Source organism: Canis lupus, chromosome 1 (assembly GCF_011100685.1).
Source record: "Canis lupus familiaris isolate Mischka breed German Shepherd chromosome 1, alternate assembly UU_Cfam_GSD_1.0, whole genome shotgun sequence".
In the NCBI taxonomy this organism is placed as follows: Eukaryota; Metazoa; Chordata; class Mammalia; order Carnivora; family Canidae; genus Canis; species Canis lupus.
This window is the reverse complement of record NC_049222.1, coordinates 106018112-106039430: the sequence shown is the minus strand read 5'-3', so window position 1 is coordinate 106039430 and position 21319 is coordinate 106018112. Positions and strand designations below refer to the sequence as shown.

Sequence of the window (21319 nt, the reverse complement as noted above, 5' to 3'; positions counted from 1 at the left end):
ATAAAGATAAACTCAAAATGGATAAAATATCTAAATGTGAGACAAGAATCCATCAAAATCCTAGAGGAGAACATAGGCAACACCCTTTTTGAACTTGGCCACAGCAACTTCTTGCAAGATACATCTATGAAGGCAAGGGAAACAAAAGTAAAAATGAAATACTGGGACTTAATCAAGATAAAAAGCTCTGCACAGCAAAAGAAACAGTCAACAAAACTAAAAGACAACCTACAGAATGGGAGAAGATATTTGCAAATGACATATCAGATAAAGGGCTAGTATCCAAGATCTATAAAGAACTTATTAAACTCAACACTCAAGAAACAAACAGTCCAATCTGAAATGGGCAAAAGACATGAACAGAAATTTCACCAAAGAAGACATACACACATGGCCAACAAGCACAAGAGAAAATGTTCTGCATCACTTGCCGTCAGGGAAATACAAATCAAAACCACAATGAGATACCACCTCACACCAGTGAGAATGGTGAAAATTAACAAGACAGGAAACAACAAATGTTGGAGAGGATGTGGAGAAAGGGGAACCCTCTTGCACTGTTGGTGGGAATGTGAACTGGTGCAGCCACTCTGGAAAACTGGGTGGAGGTTCCTCAAAGAGTTAAAAATAGAGCTACCCTATGACCCAGCAATTGCACTACTGGGGATTTACCCTAAAGATACAGATGCAGTGAAACGGCAGGACACCTGTGTGCAGTGTGCAGCCCAATGTTTATAGCAGCAATGTCCACAATAGCCAAACTGTGGAAGGAGCCTTGGGGTCCATCGAAAGATGAATGGATAAAGATGTGGCATATGTATGCAATGGAATATTAATCAGTCATTAGAAATGACAAATACCCACGTGGATGGAACTGGAGGGTATTATGCTGGGTGAAGTAAGTCAATCGGAGAAGGACAACCATTGTATGATTTCACTCATACAGGGAATATAAAAAATAGTGAAAGGTGAAAGACATTTAGGGGAAAGGAGAGAAAATGAGTGGGAAAATCAGAGAGGGTGACAAAACATGAGGGATTCCTAACGCTGGGAAACGAACAAGGGGTAGCGGAAGAGGAGGTGGACGGGGGGCGGGGGGGTGGGGTGACTGGGTGACGGGCACTGAGGGGGGCACTTGACTGGATGAGCATTGAGTGTTGTACTATATGTTGGCAAATCGAACTCCAATAAAAATGTGTAAAAAAATAAATAAAAATTTAAAAATTTAAAAAATGAGAATAGAGAATTCATAGAAAAGCAAATCCAAAAGGCTAAATATGAAAGAACTGCTCAAATTAACCAGGAGTTTGAAAAATATATATCTAAGTAAAATCAAGATGTCACTTTAGATGGCAAAATACAAAGAATTTGAACACCCTCAGCTGACATGAATGTGAGGAAAAGTACCCTTACGTATGGAAGCAATACAGCATCATCTATTAGCATTACATTACACATTCACTTAATCTCAATCATCCTATTCCAGAGACTCAATCCCACTGAGACAGAAATAGGAATACATAAGGATGATCATATAAGGATGTTTATGGTAGCATTACTCATGGTAGCAAACAAAACAAAACCCACAAAACTGGAGACAAATGGAATGTTCATCAACTGAATAATACCTGCATAAACTATATATACACTGATACCACTGAATACAAGGCAAATAAAAAAAACCATATCACAACAAATTGAATAAAGAAGCAGGTATGAAAATTCAGTTATCTCCCATTAAGCCAGATATTAAAGAGACTTGCAAAAATGTAAAACATCTCTTTACATCGATTTTTATTTTTGAAAATGTGTTTTTCATTAAATATATTAACTAAACGTGTATGGGTTTTTCATTGTTATTTTAAATATATTAATGCTTTGATAATGATTCTCATTGGATGAGGATTATAAAGAAACTACAAACTTAATTAGAAAAAGAATTAGAGGGATCCCTGGGTGGCTCAGCGGTTTAGCGCCTGCCTTTGGCCCAGGGCGCGATCCTGGAGTCCCTGGATCGAGTCCCATGTGTCCCATGTCGGGCTCCCGGCATGAAGCCTGCTTCTTCCTCTTCCTGTGTCTCTGCCTCTCTCTCTCTATAATAAATAAATAAATAAATAAATAAATAAATAAATAAATAAATCTGAAAGAAAGAAAGAAAGAAAGAAAGAAAGAAAGAAAGAAAGAAAGAAAAGAATTAGAGTGTGCCTTAGAAGTGGCTTAGTTGGTTGAAGGTTGACTCTTGATTTCAGCTCAGGTCATGATCTCAGAGTCTTGAGATCAAGCCCCATGTAGGGCTCCGCATTGGGCATGGGGCATGCTTAACATTTTTCCTCTCCATCTGCCCTATCCCCCTCTAAAAAAAATTTTTTTTTACATTTTAATTTTAAAAATAAGATGGTACTGGACCCCTGGGTGGCTCAATGGTTGAGTATCTGCCTTTGGCTCAAGTCGTGATCTAGGGGTCCTGGGATCGAGTCCTGCATCGGGCTCCCCACAGGGAGCCTGCTTCTCCCTCTGCCTGTGTCTCTGCCTCTCTCTCTCTGTGTCTCTCATGAATAAATAAATAAATAAAGATAAATAAATAAATAAAGATTTTTTTCTTAAAAAAAAAAAGATGGTATATAGAGATGGATGGTACAATTGGGTAAGCATCTGACTCTTAGTTTTGGCTCAAGTTGTGACCTCACAGTCATGAAATCAAACCCTGCTTCAGCTCCACACTCAGTGGGGAGTCTACTTGAGAGTCTCTCCCTCTCTCTCTCTGCCCCTCCCCCTCTTGTGCACACATGTGCTCTCTCTTTCTCTCTCTCAGATAAATAAATCTTTAAAAAAAAGAAAAAACTATTATTTAAATATATAATAATGTTGGTAGTATTGTACCTCTTAAATTTTTAAGTGTTGTACCTCTTAAATTTTTAAGTGTGCAATACAGTGGTGTTGACTATAGGTAGTGTTGTACCATGGAACTCTAGAATTCATTCATCTTGCTTAACTGAAATTTATGTCAGTTGATAACTTTCCATTTCCTCTTTCCTCATCTCCTGGAAACCATCAATCCCCTCTTTGATTTTACGAATTTGACTATTTTAGATACTTCATATAAGTGGAATCATTCAGTATTTCTCTTTCTACGACTGGCTTATTTCAGTTAGCATGATGTCCTCAAGGTTCATCTATGTTTTTGCATATTGTAGGATTTCCTTTCTTTATTTTTTTTTTATTTTTTTATGATAGTCATACAGAGAGAGAGAGAGGCAGAGACACAGGCAGAGACACAGGCAGAGGGAGAAGCAGGCTCCATGCATCGGGAGCCCAACGTGGGATTCGATCCCGGGTCTCCAGGATCGCGCCCTGGGCCAAAGGCAGGCGCCAAACCGCTGCGCCACCCAGGGATCCCGATTTCCTTTCTTTAAAGCCAAATAATATTACATCATATGTATATACCACAGTTGTTTTTTTAAATCCATCTACCTGTCAATGGACATTAACACATTTTGACAATTAATAATGCTGCAGTGCACGTGGGAGTGTATAACTCTTCAAGATCCCAATTTCAATATTTTTGGATAAATATCTAGAAGTGGGATTGCTGGATCACAGATAATTCTACTTTTAATTTGTCAAGAAAGTTCCATATTGTTTTCTTTCATTTTCTTTTAAAGATTTGCTTATTTGAGAGAGAAACAAGAGACCCTGAGCAGAAGGGGCAGAGGGAGAGAGAATCTCAAGCAGACTCCCCTCTGAGTGTGAAGCCTGATGTGGGACTCAATCCCAAGACCCTGAGGTCATGACCTGAGCTGAAATAAAAGTCAGATGCTTAACTGACTGAGCCACCCAAGTATCCCTCTATACTGTTTTCATTAACACCTGCACACTTTGCATTCCTACCAATGGAATGCAAAGGTTTTAATTTCTCCACATCCCTACCCACATTTGTTGTTGTTTTTGTTTGTTTGTTTTATTTTTTATGATAGCCATCCTGGGGTTGGTTGGGTCAGTAGTTGGGTGTCTGCCTTTGACTCAGGTTGTGATCCTGGTCTCCTGGGATTGAGTCCCACATCAGGCTCCCTACAGAGAGGCTGCTTCTCCCTCTCCCTATGTCTCTGCCTCTTTCTCTGTGTCTCTCATGAATAAATAAATAATATTTTAAAAATAGCCATACTGATAGGTATGAAGTAATGGCTCACTGTGGTTTTGATTTGCATTTCCACGATGATTATTGATGTTAAGCATTTTTTCATGTATCTGTTGGCCATTTGTGTCTTCTGGAAAAATGTCTATTCAATATTTAGCTTATTTTTAAATTGAATTATTGGGGCACCTGAGTGGCTTAGTGGGTTGAGTGTCTGTTTTGGGCTTAGATCATGATCCCAGGGTCATGGGATTGAGCCCCATGTCGGGCTCCCTGCTCAGCAAGGAGTCTGCTTATGCCTCTCTTTCTCCCCCTCTTCATGTTTGTTCTCTCTCTCTCAAATAAAGAAATGAAATATAAATAGATAGATAGATAGATGATAGATAGATAGATAGATAGATAGATAGATAGATAGATAAAACTGAGTTATTAAGGCGGTTTTGGGTTTTTTGTTATTGTTGTTGTTCGTTTGGTTTTGTTTTACTCTTGAATTGTGGGAGTTCCTTCTATATTATGAAGATTAATTCCTTATCAGATATATGGTTTGTAAATATTTTTTTCCATTTCATAGGTTGTCTTTTCACCCTGTTGATTGTTTCCTTTGCTGTGCAGAAGTTTTGAGTTTGATGTAGTCCCACTTGTTTGTTTTTGTTTCTGTTGCCCGTGCTTTTGTGGTCATATCCATGAATTCATTGCCAAGGCCAATGTCATGAAGTTTTTCCCTATGTTTTCTAGGAGCTTTATAGTTTTGGGTCTTATGCTTAATTCTTCAACCCGTTTTGAATTGATTTTTGTGTATGGTAGAAGATAAGGGTCCAATTTCATTATTTTACATGTGGATATTCAGTTTCCCCAACACTATGTGTTAAAGGGATTATTCTTTCCGTATTGTGTATTCTTGGCACCAGTTACATAAGAAGTCAACATTAGGGAAAGTTAGAGAAGTATGTGGGAATTCTTGGTACTATTTTTGCAACTTTTCAAACCACTAAAATTAGTTCAACATAAAGAGTTAAAATTAAAACTGCATGGTGGTCTAACTTTGACATTTCAACATTAGAGCATGGGAACAATAATTTCTTGGCATTTTTAGCTGCTATTTCTTTTTCTCTGTTCACTGTACTGCACAGTTCTGATATTAAATAAAAGCTCACTTTGCCAGTAAAGGCTCCCCATGATAGTGACCTTACCACCACATTATTAAGCTTTCCTTCCTCACTAAGAGAAGTGATTAAAGGGAAGAATTCTTTCCTCTTCAGGAAAATTTGATCAAAAGGCAATGGTGTAATTTCATTAAAGATGAACCACAAGCTGAATCTTTGCTGCTTTTTCAACAGTTTCTGATGCAGATGTAAGATTGTTTCTCTCAAGATCCCTGGGTGGCTCAGCGGTTTAGTGCCTGCCTTCCGCTCAGGGTGAAATCCTGGAGTCTTGGGATTGAGTCCAACGTCGGGGTCCCTGCATGGAGCCTGCTTTTCCCTTTGCCTGTGTCTCTGCCTCTCTCTCTCTCTCTCTCTGTGTCTCTCATGAATAAATAAATAAAAATCTTTTTTTTAAAAAAAGATTGTTTCTCTCAGCTGTATTTTTTTGTGAAGTATTACCTAGAGAAAGATGCATGCAACTAATGTATTCATACATATATCATGAATAACTTTAAACACTCTTATAGACACATAGGTCAAGAAATAAAATATACACAATATTTCAGAATTTCTTCCATGTGTTCTCAATAACCCTTCCATCCCTCCAGAAGTTGGAAACATTCTAACTTATTGATAATCTCACCCTCACTCTTCTTTTTAAGGCTATCCCTTACAAGTTTTCTTTTGTCCATTTTCAAGGTTATATATTTATATGAAACAAGACTATGCATTCTTTTCTATCTTATTTTCTCCCACATTTTGCATGTGTGAGTTGTTACGTAGTTGTGTACCTCTAGTTCATTTCTTTTCCTAGTTGCATAGTATTCCATTGTGTGGACATACCACACTTTGTTTATCCATCTGATTCTAAGTGGACATTTGGATCACTTCCACATTGATGCCATGACAAATAAAGTTGCAGTGAACATTTGTACATGTACATCTGGTGTAACTGTGTGAGGAAGCAGGTCTCAGAATTTTTAGTTTCAGGACTCCATTATGTTATGAAAAAGAAGTATTGAGGGCCCTAAGAGCTTTTGCTTATGCAGGTTATATCTATGAATAATTGCCTTTTTAGAAATTAAAATGGGGGGTGCATGGTTGGCTCAGTCATTTGAGCGTCCCATTCTTGATTTTGGCTCAGGTCATGATCTCAGAGTCATGAGATCGAGCCCCGTGGCTGACTCCACGATGAGTGTGAAGCTTGCTTAGGTTCCTTTCTCCCTCTACTTCTGCCCCTCCCCACCCCTGCTCACGCTGTCTCTCCCTCTCTCTCTCAGAAAATAAATGACTAAATAAATAAGTAAATAGAAATAAAATTGGAGAAAATTTCAAAAGATTTATGAATTAATTCATTTAAAATCACATTTTAAAAGTACACGTTAACACAATATATTTAATGAAAAGCACCTATATCTTTTCAAACAAAAGTCAATGAAAAGAGTGGCATTGTTCTACATTTTTGTGAATATTTTTAATGTGTGGCTTGATGGAACAGATTGTGGGACTTCCCAGCCTCCATAATTGCATGAGCCAATCAATTCCCTGTAATAAATCTCTTCCTACGTATCTATACCTTATTGGTTCTGTTTCTCCAGACAACCTTGACTAATAGACCCATCCTCCAAGGCTACAGGTTTCACTGGCTTCAGGTACCATTCTTCCCTTCCTTGTCCCATCAGGTCTGGGGGTAGTGTTAGCTCCCTACTGTTGCTTGTATTAGATCTCTCGACATCCCTTCCTGGACCTCTTAATCCTGTCACCCCTCTGTAACTAGTTATACCTCTATTAGTTTATGTTTAATTAGGCGCCTCATGGTCCATTAGTTTCCTACTGAGATTCTGACTGATAGATCTATACATTTACCATGTTCTTACTCTGAGATCATTTTCCTTTTGCAATTTAAGTAACTTCCTCCAGAGGGGGTCTAAGTATGCTTTTCCATTTGCCCTAGTACTAGTGTGGTACTGCTTTGTTTAGGGTCCCTTCATTCCAGGTGCCTGTTGAAAACTACAACTCGTTGTCATAGTTAGAGTAAGCAAATGCTCATTGGTCAAAAGCACCTTGGAATGCTTTTCTTACTTCTCTGAGTTCTCACTTAATAAATCTTAGCTGGGGGAGCATTTGGGAGGCTCTGGTTGAGTGTCTTCCTTTGGCTCAGGTCATGATCCCAGGGTCCTGTGATCAAGTCCTGCATTGGGCTCCCCATGGGGACCCTGTTTCTCCCTTTGCCTGTGTCTCTGCCTCTCTCTCTGTGTCTTTCATGGATAAATAAAATAAACAAACAAATAAACCTTAGCTGAGAAATCCTCACTAGATTGTCACATCTTTCATGATTTTGCAAGAACTTTTTAGTATTTTATTCAGCGCTTTTAGTTGTTTTCAGCAGAAGGGTTGATCTAAATAACCCAGCCTGACATTACCAAAAATGAGAAAGCCCTGCCCTTTCACATGATTTTTTCCTAAGGTTTTTGCATGCACTTGCTATTTTGCATAATCATTCAGGAATAATCTGTTCTTAAGTCTTGAATGAGAAATATGACAATGGAATAAGGCCATTGATTTCCAGGATATCAGAATTGTATTCATTATCTAGTGCTGTGTAACAAATTATCCCAAAACTAAGCGCTTAAAAACACACTTATTTGGGCACCTGGCTGGCTCAGTTTAGAGTATGTGACTCTTGATTTCAGGTTCTTAAGTTCAAGTCCCACATTGGGCATTGAGCTTACTTAACTAAAAGAAAAAAAGAAACAACACATTTATTATCTTATAGTTCCTATGAGTCAAGGATCTAAGCATAGTTTACCTTAGTCTTCTGTTTCACAGTTTCTCACTAGGCTATAACCAAGGTGTTAGTCCAAGCTTAAAGTCTCTTCTGAAGGCCCTACTTGGAGTGGCTCACTTCCAAGTTCATTCATCGGTTTTGTTCAACATTACATATTGGATTCTGTACTGAACTGAGTGTCTCAGTTCCTTGCTGGCTATTGGAGGATTCCCTCAGTTTCTTGACACATGGGCGTTTCCAAAATGGGAGCTCACAAGATAGCCACTTAATTTATTAGTGCATGAAACCAAAGAAGGCAATAGAGAGAATTTGCTAGATAGAAGGCCTTGGCCTTTGTAATCTGATCTTAGAAATGAAATGACATCCCATTACTTTTATCATATCCTATTAGTTATAACCAAGTTGCTAGATGCCACCCACACTCAAGGGAGAGTTGGATTGTCCAAGGGCTTGAATATCAGAAAGTAGAAAACATTGGGGCCATTTTAGAAGGCTACCTACACTATAAAAATGGTGTCTGAATTTCCATCTGTAGCTCAGTTCTCAATAACTATGCACCAGTTTCAGCACCTTGTAGGAGGAGAACAATGGCAAACTTTTTATAACATGTATCACTATGAAATACCTCCACTCTCTGGCACCGGTGACTCAGTTGGTTAAGCATCTGACTCTTGGTTTCAGCTCAGGTCATGATCTCAGGGTTGTGAGATTGAGCCCTGTGTTGGGCTCCGTATGCAGTGTAGGGTCTGTTTGAGATGCTCTCCTTCTCCCTCCGCCGCTCCCCCAACTTGTGCTCTCTTTTTCAAATAAATAAATAAGTAAAATCTTGAATGAAAGAAAGAAAGAAAGAAAGAAAGAAAGAAAGAAAGAAAGAAAGAAAGGAAGGAAGGAAGGAAGGAAGGAAGGAAGGAAGGAAGAAAGAAAGACCTCCACTCTCAAAGCACATTGGTTTGGTTACTGTTTTAGTAGGTTTATCAAATAAACCAATAGGTCTGCAAGCAACTCTCAGTTGTAAGTCTTGCTACTTTAGTACAGTCATTGCAGAGTATGCTATCAATTCTCTTCTTGGGGCACCTGGCTGGTTCAATCAGAAGAGCATGTGATTCTTGATCCCAGGGTAATAAGTTCAAGCCCCATGTTGGATATAAAGATTACTAAAAAAATAAAAATAAAAATAAATAAACCTCTTCTTTTGCTCAAGTAGGTGTTTGAACATGGAAGAGCTTCTTTGCCATTTTGTTTGAATACTCTATATGAATATAATTCCAGAGACTCTTGTATGTCATGAGTTTGATTTTGGCTGAAGAAGAATGATGACAGAGTAGTCAGCCATCTTTCTGCTTGTGGCTGGTAATTCTTTTACCTGGTATTAAACTCCAGTCACTTTCAGACACACAACTAAAGAGTGTGAACAAATCACAATAAGCCTGTAATTTCTAATTCCCTCATAGCCTTCACCATTTTTGTTCCATTATTAATGACAACACTGATTTTCTGCTTTACATACATTTCATAAACCATATTCACTATCTTGTTAACTATGCATAAGACCCAGAAATATTACAGCAACCTACTGGAAATATAGTTAAATTTATTATTATTTTTTTAGTTAAATTTATTTTAAATCAGGTAAAAAGACACCTGATTATTTCTTATATCCAAATGTTTCATGTACAAGATCTAATAGTACATATAGTACATACAGTAATTCTCTGTACAGTTTAATAAGATCCAGAATAATTTTTCTTTTTCTATTTCTAAAAGTAGGTTCCATGCCCAGCATGGAGTCCAATGTGGGGCTGGAACTCATGACCCTGAGATCAAGACCTGAGCTGAGATCAAGAGTTGGATATTTACCTGACTGAGCCACCCAGGTGCCTTCAGAATTATTCAAAACATGTTTTCTAGAAAGAACTTGTGGGAATTATAGTTTGGGTACATTTTGAGAATCATTCATCTTCCACTTCTGAAAATGGCTGATAGTATTTTGCAGTCAATTTGGCAGCTTTGATTTAAGCTTTTGGCTTCAATAGACTCAAAACTTTATATATAATCTTTCAAAAGCATTCTTATAAAATATGTTGTTTTGAAGTTTGATTAGTGAGAACAACATGTATTTAGGGCATCTCATTTCTAACACTTTCCATTTTTCTCCTGTTCTTTTCATTCATTATTATGTCTGGATCAAAGATGTTTTATCATGGTTGTTATACGTGATTTTAGAGTTTTATTTCCACTTCAAGAAATTTAATTCACCAAAGTTGTCAACCTTTTAAAATTCATCTTCATGGGGCACCTGTGTGGCTCAGTTGGTTAAGCTTCTACTTTCAGCTCAGTTCAAGATCACAGGGTCCTGGGATGCCTGGGTGGCTCAGCAGTTAAAAGTGTCTGCCTTGGGCTCAGGGTGTGATCCTGGAGTCCGGGGATTGAGTCCCACATCAGGCTCCCTACCGGGAGCCTACTTCTTCCTCTGCCTACGTCTCTGCCTCTTTATCTCTCTGTGTCTCTCAGGAATGAATAAATAAAATCTTAAAAAAAAAAAAAAAAAAAGATCTCAGTGTCCTGAGATGGAGCCCCCAGGACAGGTTCCAAGCTCAGAATGGAGTCTGCTTGTCTGTCTCCCCCACTCTCTGCTCCTCCCTCTTGTGCTCTCTCTCTCTCAAATAAACAAATAAAATCTTTAAAATTCATCTTTACAAATGTGAAGTAATACTTTTGAAAATACAGTTAAATAACTAAAAAATCGACTGTAATTACTAGATTTTTTAAAATAGCATGAATGGTAGAATACAAAACAATTCTTCAAAGAAGGCAGCCTGCCATAAAAACGATGTCTGAATTTCCATTCATTCTGATCTTTGCTGTTTTGCCTTGTGTTATTATTTACATTTTACATTTGTCAATTCCAAGAGGAAAAAATTGTCTTCCTAATGGTGTCTAAATAAAACACCTTTAATATTCACACCAACATACTCTATTTCCTGATTTGTATAATTACACGGAAGTTCTCAAGATTTATTTTGGGCATGTAAAAGTCATGGTGTAATGGACAGATTTCCCCGTCTCAGGTTGCTGCTGGGGGTGTTGAGGTCTTGAAGTTTTGTGTGGCTACCCTCTCCCCACCTCCCAGATTGCCCTCAGGGGAAGGGAGCTGCCCCACCCATGGTCATAGCCCTTTCCTGGGGACAGCCCACATCCATCACCTGGTCAATGTATAATATAAAGACCTGGTCCCCTTGCCACAATTTGAGACACGTGCCTGGGGGCATTCAGCTCTAGCGCTGCCTTTGGGACCCGCTTAGATATCCTACTTCCCTCCACCTAACCCCTTCAGGCTGTTGAACCTTTCAGCAACTCCCAGTTAATATCCTAAACCCTAATATCTTTTTAGGGACCTTTTCCTGAAAAACCTAACCTACAGTCTACAGGCTTTCACAATCATCATTAATTATTTCAGCATCTTACTCCTGTAATTATGTAATTACACACACACACACATACACACACACACTTCAGCTGACTGATAAAATTTTAACCTTGAATGAATGAACAAACAAGATTTTCACTCCATATTACACCAGGGTGTTCAAATTTGAAAGTGACTATTACGATCTTCAATTAGGAACCACCTGGCTTGTTCAATATCCCTAACGCTATTATGCTGGTTAGAAGCAATGGTAACCCAACTGATCACATACTCATTGAATCCAGCAAGCTCAGGGATACTAAGAATAACCTTCAATCTGGCATTCAGTGTTTCAACCCTCAAAAGACTGAACGAAGCCTGAAGTCAGAAAAATTTGAACAAGTGCAGAGGCCAAAATGGAATTTTAACGCAAACCAAATACACACACACACACACACACACACACACACGCATATGCGTGGGCGTATGTGTGTTTACTTAAGCACCTAGTATGGAAACAGATTAACATGGATATGGTTTGCTTTTTAGAATTTCTGTAACAAATTACCACAAACTGGGTGGCTTAAACAACAGCGGTTTATTCTTTCATGGTTGTGGAGGTCAGAAGTTGGATACCAGGTGTCAGCTCCCTTTGATAGCTCCTTCCTGACCTCTTCCCACTTCTGGTGGTGGCCGGCAATCCTTGGCTTTCCTTGGCTTGCAGATGCATCATCCAGATCTCTGCTTCCACCTTCAAATGGCTTTCTTCCTTATGTGTCTCTTTTGTATCTTTGAATCTTTCTCTCTTTATAAAGATGCCAGCCATTGGATTTAAGGCCTCCCCTATTCTGGTATGACCTCACTGTAATTTGAGTGCATCTATAAAGACCCCTAAATAAGGTCACATTCACAGATACTGGGGATTAGGATTTCAACATATTTGGGCAGGGGGCGCATAACTCAATCCACGACAGATACCATACATGTTTCAGGGTGGAGAGGCACCTGGGGAGTGGACAAGAAGGGAAAAGGTAAGAAAAGGAAAGCAAAGAAAAAAGGGAAGAGGAGGGGGAAGAAGAATGTAGTAAAAATATTTCCATAGGTATAAATTGTCCCATTTCTATAAAATGCTGTGCATGTGTATGCAGAAATTAAATAAAGAGCTAGCTATTTTTTGTAGGAATAATAACAACATAATCCTATATGGCTTACTATGTGTCAGATCCCGCTTTAAGTACTTTACATATATTAACTCCTTTAATCTTCATATCTCAACCCTGTGATGTAGGTACTGTGAATTATCACACCTATTTCACTGATGACAAAATTGAGGTATAAAGAGATACAACTAGGAAAATGGCTGAGCCAGAATTTAAGCCCAGCCAGCCTGGCTTCAGAATCTGCTTTTAAACACCTTGCTATATACAATATGTCTATTCTTGGAAAATAAAAACTTTCTATGTGTGTACAAATGCTTGTATATTTTAGAAGACATAAAATAAGGTGTCAAGATAAAAGTGAAGGGGAAAAAAAAAGAGTGAAGGGGCTGGCTCAGTCCATGGAGTGTGAGACTCTTGATCTCAGGGTTGTGAGTTTGAGCCCCATATTGGGTGTAGAGATTACTTTTTGTTTACTTAGAAAACAAAATCTCAAAAAAGGATTAAAAAGTAAAATCTTGGATTCTAACCAGTTCTGTTGGGGGTTGGAGGTCACAAATGAATGAATGTTCAGATTGGTCTGTGTTGGATCACATGCCCAGACTACACGTTTTGGAGGAGGAAGGGAGGGAGCATTAGTGCTAGAACATTCTTACTAGTCTTGTAGAGTGGATTTCTCACAGGAAAGAGGCTCCATTACTAGAAGAACGGGAAGTATACAAGAGCCCCATCCACTCATCTCCTTGAACCTCTCAGAACCACCTTCCCTACCTTTTTGCAGAGATGCAAAGAACAGAGCAGCTAAAGGCCCTTCACTATTCAGAATAGAAGAAATGGGGACGACCGGGTGGCTTAGCTGTTTAGTGCCACCTTCCGCCCAGGGCGTGATCCTGGAGACCGGGAATCGAGTCCCACCTCGGGTTTTCTGCATGGACCCTGCTTCTCCCTTTGCCTATGTCTCTGCCTCTCTTCTCTGTGTGTGTCTCATGAATAAATAAATAAAATCTTAAAAGAGAGAGAGAGAGAGAGAGAGAAGAGAAGAAATGGCCTTAATGGAAAGAAACGGGCTGTGGAGAAATTCTGCCCAAAATTCACACGAATCCCCCCCACCCCCACCCCAGGTCCAGTAAAAGGTTAATAAAGGGATAAAGCTTTGTCTTCTCCATACACACACACAGAAAAGGCGCAGCTGTCCTCAATTTCTGTGAGGGGCAAGTGTCCATCTCGGATTATTTATTTATTTATTTTTCCCAAAGATTTTATTTATTCATGAAAGACAGAGAGAGAGAGAGAGAGAGGCACAGACACAGAGAGGGAGAAGCAGGCTCCATGCAGGGAGCCCAACGGGGGGACTAGATCCCGGGTCTCCAAGATCACACCCTGGGCGGAAGGCGGCGCTAAACCGCTGAGCCACCGGGCTGCCCCATCTCGGATTATTTAATGGTGCAATGGGAGCATGTTGCATTTGGATCATCTGGTATTTTGGATGCTCTGCCAGTCTAAGGATTATTGCACCTGTGGGGATTAAGTGGTGCTGTAGGATTATCTTGAGTTTGGAGTTTAACCCCCATGTGGAAGGATTTTCTGGAGGTACAGGAGGATTATCTTGGGTTTGAGGTTGATCCTTCACATGGAAGGATTCTCTGCTACTCTGATGTTCTTCATGACCTGAGGCCTTCTTTTCTGTAGTATTAATCAGTGAGTTCTTGACTCAGACCTACTTCAAGGCAGGTATCTTCCTGGCTAACAGTTCCTATTCTGGGAACTTGGGGATGGACTTGTGATGATGGGTGGGCTGTTTCTATTTTCCACTGGCACACTGTCCCAAGGGATAATAAGAATGGCAAAATTTGTATCTCAGGAGTGGGAGGGACTAGTGGTCCCTGTGTCTTAGGGGTATAGGAATTAGGGATGTTGTGTATCAGGGATTAACAAGAATAAACTTGTATGCTAATGTCTGATGCTTGTATGCTAATGTCTGATGATAATGGGGCCTTTGTGCCTCCAGGGTTGATGGGAAGGTGGGTCCCGAGTTCCAGGGACTAATGAGAACAGTGTCCTCGGTCCAGGGGGCTGATGGGAAGGTGGGTCTGGAGTCTCAGCGATTGGTGGCAATTGCATCAATTGAGTCTTAGGTACCAAGGGATTTGCGAACTCTGTATTATCAGGGAATGATGGAAACAGTGGTTCCTGTGACTCACTAATCAATGGGAATGGAGGCCTTATGTTTCAGGAACTAATGGGAATTATGTTCTTTTATCCCAGAGGCTTAAGTTCCAGTTCCAGCCTAACCCATAGAGCCATTTGTTATTCATCCATCCCTCCATTCATTAGCGAACATTTTCCTAGGCCCCTACTCTGAGCCACACCCTGTGCTGGGTGATAGTGAGGACACAGAGATGACTCAGACCTAGATCGTGCCCTCAGTGAATTCCCAGAGCCAGACTCAGACATGGAGAATCACAACATGACGGGATCAGAGCCAGGGCAAGGCGACAGTCCGGTCCCGACTACAGGGCATCTGGGGTAAATGCAGAGTGACAGTAATTCTGGATATCAAATCAAGGGGCAAAAGTCCTTTTTATCCTATGTAGGTTTGTGTGCATGACCAGTCTAAACTGAGCCAAATACTAATCTCGAATAAGTTGCATATTTTTTTTTGCAGACAGCTCACCTCCCAAGAAAAGGCATAGAACTTGGAGTCAGAGAGGCCTGAGTTCAAACCTAACTCTGCCATTCATTCACTTTGTGAGTTTGGCTAACTTACTATGCAGGACCTCGGTTCCCTCATCCTTACACGGAGATAAAACAATTCCAATAGTTAAGACTGCTGCGATGACTGAATGATCCAATGTATAACAAATACCTAGCCCACACCGGTCCTGAACTAGACATTCAATAAAGGGTATGTGTTGTATGTGTTGTCATCATTATTGTTCCTTTTTTTTTTTTTAAGATTTTACTTATTTATTCATGAGAGACACACACAGAGAGAGAGAGAGAGAGAGGCAGAGACATAGGCAGAGGGAGAAGCGAGAAGTGGGACTTGATTCCGAGTCTCCAGGATCAGGCCGTGGGCTGAAGGCAGCACTAAACCGCTAAGACACCGAGGCTGCCCAATTATTGTTCCTATCACTAGTAATTAATAACAAAATTTAAAAGACCTAGAAGCAAGTATTTATCAAATATCTGAGTTCAGAGGCTTGGAAGAAATCAGTAAAAAAAAAAAAAAAGCAATTTACATATGCATAAGCATTAGCTTTTGTATACCAAAAAAAAAAAAAAAAAAAAACCAAAAACAAAAAACAAAAAACCTGGTGCTTATTGGATAAGCACGAATAAGTAAATATGCAATGGAATACTATACAGCCCCTAAAATGAAAGAAGTAGCTCTGTAAGCGTGGATATAGGAGGATCTTCAAGATAGAGTGTTAAAAAAAAAACCAAAGAGTAGGATTATGTGATGCCAGCTGGGGACAACAAAAAGGAGGTGGCTTAATATATGTGCACAGATGTATAGAACATGTCTGAAAAGATACACGGGGCACTGGTAAGCATAAGCCGATTCCAGCCAGTACTGAGTGCCTGGGGGACAGGGTGGAAGGGAAATGCATTTTTCACTGGGAGCCCCAGAACCCTATACCCACCACTGTCTGCATGTCGTCCCTAAATGTCCCCTGGCCCACGAGTCCACGGAGTTCCAAGCTGCGAACGGCACCTGTCCTCTCCTGTCCCCCCTTCCTACTGGTTTCCCCTTGGGAACAACTTCCGTCCCCTCAGTTCCTGAGCCAGACTCCTGGGTGTGGTATCTTCTTCACCTCTTCCCTCCCTATCAACCCCACTGTCTGTCGGTGCTCAGCCCCACCTGCCTCCTCACATTCTCTGCCCCACCCCCTCCTTCGGGTCCGCAAGGTCCCAGCCCCAGCTCGGGCATCCTCCCCCTGCATCCATCCCCCACAGGGCCCCAGAGGGGACTCTCTGACGCCCAGATCCGACCACAACCGTCCATGGCTCCCGGTCACCCCCGGGAGAAAGTTCCCAGCCGAGCCTGGCCCCGCCCACCACCTCAGCCGCATCTTGGGCTCCTGTCCTCTAAGGCTCGAGGCAGACCTGACTGCTTTGCGGTCCTCCCGGAATCGCCCCCGGTTCCCTGCCTTCAAGCCTCCTCCCGGAACGCCCTTGCTGCGGCCAGCCCCCTTCTCAGCCACCCAGATCTAACTTCTCCCGATTCTCGGAGGTCCCTTCCGCAGCCTCCAGCTGAAAGGACCCCTTGCGCCCCTGGGCTCCCACGGCCGCTGGCCTCTGGCTCTGTCATACCCCGATCGCCCTGGATTGGAACTGCCTGCGTCTGGGGCTGTCTCCTCCATCATACTGTGAGCTCCGTCTGCAAGGGGAGATATGGGTCTGATTCACCTTTGGGGCCCCAGTGCGGGCAGCGGGCGGGGCGGGGGGGAACCGAAGCGGAGGGAGGAAGAGGAGGCTGGGAGGGCAGGAAGGGGGAGAGCGAGGAGGGGAGCAGACCCCGCTGCGGCAGGGAGGGAGGCAAGGGAGGAGGGGGGGCGGGAGGAGGAAGAGGAGAGACACCGAGACCTAGACCAGGAGGAGAGAATGCACCGCGCGGGAGGCGAGGGAGCAGAGGTGGAGGGCGCGGGAGAGAGCGGCGAGGGGAGAGCCGGGCCGGCCGCGGGAGGTGGAGGGAGGGAGAAGTGGAGCGCGGCGCCCCGCCGCCCCGGCCCCTTTTGTCCCTTCCCTCCGCCCTGCGTCACGCTCCCGGCCGGCCTCCCCGCGCTCCCTCCCCCGCCCGCGCCTCCTCCCCGGGGCTGGATGGAATTTTTTCCCCTGGACCGGGGCCAGCTCCGGGGCCGGGGGAGGCAGGCCGGGCCGGGCCGGCGGCGGGGAGGGGCCGGCGCGGGGGCGCCCGGGGAGGGGGCCGGCCCGCGGGGTCCCGGGCGGAGACGCGGGCCGGAGGGAGTCGGGAGGAGGGAAGGAGGATGCCGGGGCCGCCGGGAGGAAGGGGAGAGGCCGTCGGGCGGCGGAGGCGGGGAGAGGATGGAGAGCGGGCGGCGGCGGGCCCGGCTCGGCGCGGCCTGGGGGCTGGCCGGGGAGCCCCTGCCCTCCGACGCGGGAGCCGCGGAGCCGTGAGTCTGCGGAAAGCTGGCTGGGGAGTGGGGGTGGGGAGGGGGGCTGGGGCGCGGACCCGGGGTCCCAGGAAGAGGAGGAGGCCGCGGCGGCCTGGGGTTCTGGGTTCCTGGACGAGGAGGGGGCTGGGGACCCAGACTCCCGGATCCTGGTTGGAGGGGGCCTGGGGGGGCCTGGATTCCTGGGGTCCGGAGGAGAGGGCGGGGAACGGCCCCCGGATTCCAGAGGAGGAGAGAGCTGGGGCCGGGGTAGCTGGATGCGGACGGAGGCTGGAGGACGCTATGGCAAGATGCCCGCCCGAGCCCTCTGGGGAGGTGGAGGGAGAGTGGTTGGCCTTGGAGGTGCCTCCGGCAGCGGAAGGGTTAACGTCTGGCTAGAGGGGAGGGGGAGGGGCAGGGATGGGGCTGCGGGGCTTTGAGGGGTCAAGGGTGAGCCGTGCGAGGTGGGGGCGGAGGGGGGGAGGTTGTCTGGGCTGCCAGACAGGCCAGGGTCAGCGGCGGGGGCAGGGGATGTCTGGCGGAGGAGAGGCCCAGCATCCAGGCTCCCTTGGGGACCTGGGATTCCAGGCCCCAGCCCCCTCCTCCCTCAGACCTGGGAGTCCGCAACCCAGCCCCCTCCTTGAGAATTTCAGAATCCGGACCCTCAGCCCCCTTTCCCCCAGGACCCGAGAGAGTCCTGGCCCCCGGCCTCTTCTTCCCTCATACCTGCGAGTCCACACCCCAGCCCCCACCCTTCACGGAACGACAGAGTCCGGGCCTCTGGCTCCTTTCTCCCCCGAACCCAGGCGTCCCCACCTTCTCTTTAAGCCCCAGCTGGATCCCAGCCCTCCGGGGGTTAAGGGGGCGGGGCCAGCTGGTTGCCATAGTGCCAGACTGTTTGGGTCTGCTCTCTGACCCTTGGGGGCTCCCCAGGGTCTGCAGAGAGGGGGAGGGGGACCCAGACCTGAGGGAAGTCCAGCGCCAACCCCTTCCCCAAATCGGGCCTCTGGGCCCGGGGAGTTCGTGTCTCCATCAACGCCGTGTCCGGTGACCTTGAACCAGTCCTGACCCTCGCGTCTGGGTCTCAGTTTCCCCAAGGAGGAATCTGTTGGTGGAGTGGGGAGACGCTCGGGTCCGGCAAATCTTTAAGATTCTCAGCTCCCCTCTCACCCCCTCCTCAGGCCCCAGGCAGCCCCGGGGCATGCTGGGAACCCGGCCTGGGCTCTGGGCCAGGTTGTGGGGGGGCGGGGGCAGCCTCCTCCCTTCCCCTTCCTCCCCACCTTGGCCTGACTCTCGCCCCCGCCTGAGGGTCTGGGAGGTTGGGAAGGAGGGAAGGGGGGATGAGAGCCGGACCCGACTCTGGCCCCCCATCTCCAGCTCTCCTCCGCCCCCTGCCCGCCTCTCCTCCCCCTCCTCAGCAGGTCGCTACCCCAGCCCTGGGCCCCTTCTCGAACCACCCCCACCCCACCCCCAGCTCCAGACCTGGCTCTGAGCTGGGAGGGGGAGGGAGAGAGGGAAGGAGAAAGAGAGAGAGAGAGAGAGAGGCAGAGAGGGGGCGAAGAAGGGAGGGAGAAAGAAGGGTGGGAGGGGAGAGCACGGAGGAAAGAGACAGAGGGAGACAGAGATGTGAGATAGAAAGAAGGGAGCCGGCCAGAGACAGAGACCCTGCGGAAGAAAGAGACTGAGAGAATGAGAGACAAAGAGCGAGGGAGGGAGGTGGACTAGGGAGGAAGAAAGACAGAAGGGAAAGAAAAAGAATGAGAAAGGAGAGAGAGGGAGAGGCCATCTGCGAGGGAGAGCGCCGGAACCACGGAGGGGAGAGGAGGACGAGAGCCGAAGCGGGAGCAATGCGGAGCCCGAGAAACAGACGCAGGAGGAGGTGGAGACCAGGTAAGCCGCGGGCTGACTGCGAGACCAGGCTCCGAGACCAGGCGCAGCAGGAGGAGAGAGCCGGGGAGATGGAGCTGGAGCGTGGGACCGAGGCAGCAGGACAGCCAGCACTGGCCAGAGGGACTGACCAGTGACCCGCAGGTGCTCGAGCTCAGCTCAGCCCTGGGCCAGGGACGCTGGGTGCCTGGCCGCCGCCCACCAGGCCTGGCTCCTCCCACTGGCCTGACTCTGGCCAAGCTTCTCTTCATCTCTGCAGCCGCCAGCCAGCGCCAGCCAGCGGACAGCACCTGGCCAGGCCTGGGGCAGTGTCAGTGCTCGGGAACCATAGTCATCATCATTATAAGTGATGGGAGGCTAAAAGAAGACATGAGAGAGGGGGAAAATATCCAGAAAGGTTTGAAGGCTTCCTGTCCCTGCCTCCACCCTAGTCCCGGATTCCAGAATCTGACAGGTAGGTAGGGAGCTGCTTGCCCAAGGGACTGAGCTCCGGAACAGGTGAGGTTCCCTCTGACTCCACATCCAGGGAGCCAGGCTCCGCCTTCCCCAGGGAAGCAGGCCTGATTGGACTCTCAGGGCCTGAGGGAAGAGGGGGCTGCCCAGACATCTGAGTCTGAAAGAGGAGGGTCCACTGGCCTGGACTCAATGCACCTTTGAGGAGGAAGGGGCTAGGGGCCTGAAACTCCTGGGTCTCTGCTGAGGAAGGAGCCAAGGGGCTGATTCTTGGGTTCCTTGGGAGGAGGGGGCCGGGGGCCCGGATTCCTGGGTCCTGGCACCCACCCGTAGAACCGACCTTGCGGGGCCTTCGCCGCACACAAGCTCGAGTCTGTGGGTCTGTGTCGGGGGCTCACCATCGCGGCTGGGGTCTTCCCGGCCCTCCCCACCCTCCCTGGCCCTCCTGGCCCCCATCTGTCCCTCCATCCGTCTGTCTGTCCACCTGCCGCGCCCCCCGGGCTGAGGTAGGAGGTTGTATAGTTGAGGAGGACACCCACGGAGATCACTATACGGCCTCCTAGCTTTCCCCAGGCTGCGCCCTGCACGGGACGCCCGGCGGGGACCCCAGCCCCTGATCACTGCCCCATGCCGGGGGACCCTGGGAGGAGGAGCTGGGCTTCTCGCCTGTCCTGTCCTTGCATCCCCTCTTCCCACTGCCCTCAAAGAGTTCCTCTCCCAAGAAGAAACCTCTACTTCGCTTTCTCTATCTCTCCATCTCCGCTGTGTCTCTGGAGTCTTCTGTGGGTCTACACAGCAGCCTCTCAGATTGTCTCTCCATCTCTCTCTTATTGTGCTTTCTGATATCTCTCCACGTCTCAGTTTCTGTCTCTTGGGCTTTCTCAGTATCTTTGTGCCATTTCCACTCTGACACCCCCACCCCCACCCCACACCAGGGCCTGTCAGGCCACCACACACCACACTGCCGGCCTCTGGGTCCCTGAGACCCTTTAACCTGTGAGGACATCCAGGGTCACAGGTGAGGTTCTTGGGAGCCTGGCGTCTGGCGTAACCACAAGCCTGGGGATTGCCCGCCCGACCCCTGACTCCTCACACCCTTTCTCCCTGAAAATCCAGAGCTTGACATTTGACCAGCCTCCGAAATCCAACCTCTGACCCCAGACTGCATGCCCCTCCCCCACCCAGTGGTGACCTCACAAAGGTCACCCACTTTGCTCGGGGACCCAGACCCTCAGTT

At 46.0% G+C, this 21319-nt stretch overlaps 1 long non-coding RNA gene and 3 other non-coding genes across 4 annotated transcripts; 3 read left to right on the top strand and 1 right to left on the bottom strand.

The window, feature by feature from the left end:
* Positions 1-12047: 12047 nt before the first annotated feature.
* Positions 12048-20488, bottom strand: LOC111099011. The gene is made up of 4 exons (XR_005354492.1): positions 19761-20488; positions 18707-18847; positions 16943-17009; positions 12048-12473 (listed from the first exon to the last, which is right to left on the bottom strand). It is a non-coding gene; the product is annotated as an uncharacterized LOC111099011 (long non-coding RNA).
* On the top strand, positions 20407-20466 carry MIR99B (microRNA mir-99b). Its single transcript, NR_049234.1, has one exon. It is a non-coding gene; the product is annotated as a microRNA mir-99b (primary transcript).
* Positions 20489-20584: 96 nt separating the features above from the next.
* MIRLET7E (microRNA let-7e) lies at positions 20585-20651 on the top strand. Its single transcript, NR_049235.1, has one exon. It is a non-coding gene; the product is annotated as a microRNA let-7e (primary transcript).
* A 407-nt stretch (positions 20652-21058) lies between these two features.
* Positions 21059-21118, top strand: MIR125A (microRNA mir-125a). The gene has a single exon (NR_049236.1). It is a non-coding gene; the product is annotated as a microRNA mir-125a (primary transcript).
* The last annotated feature ends 201 nt before the right edge of the window (positions 21119-21319 follow it).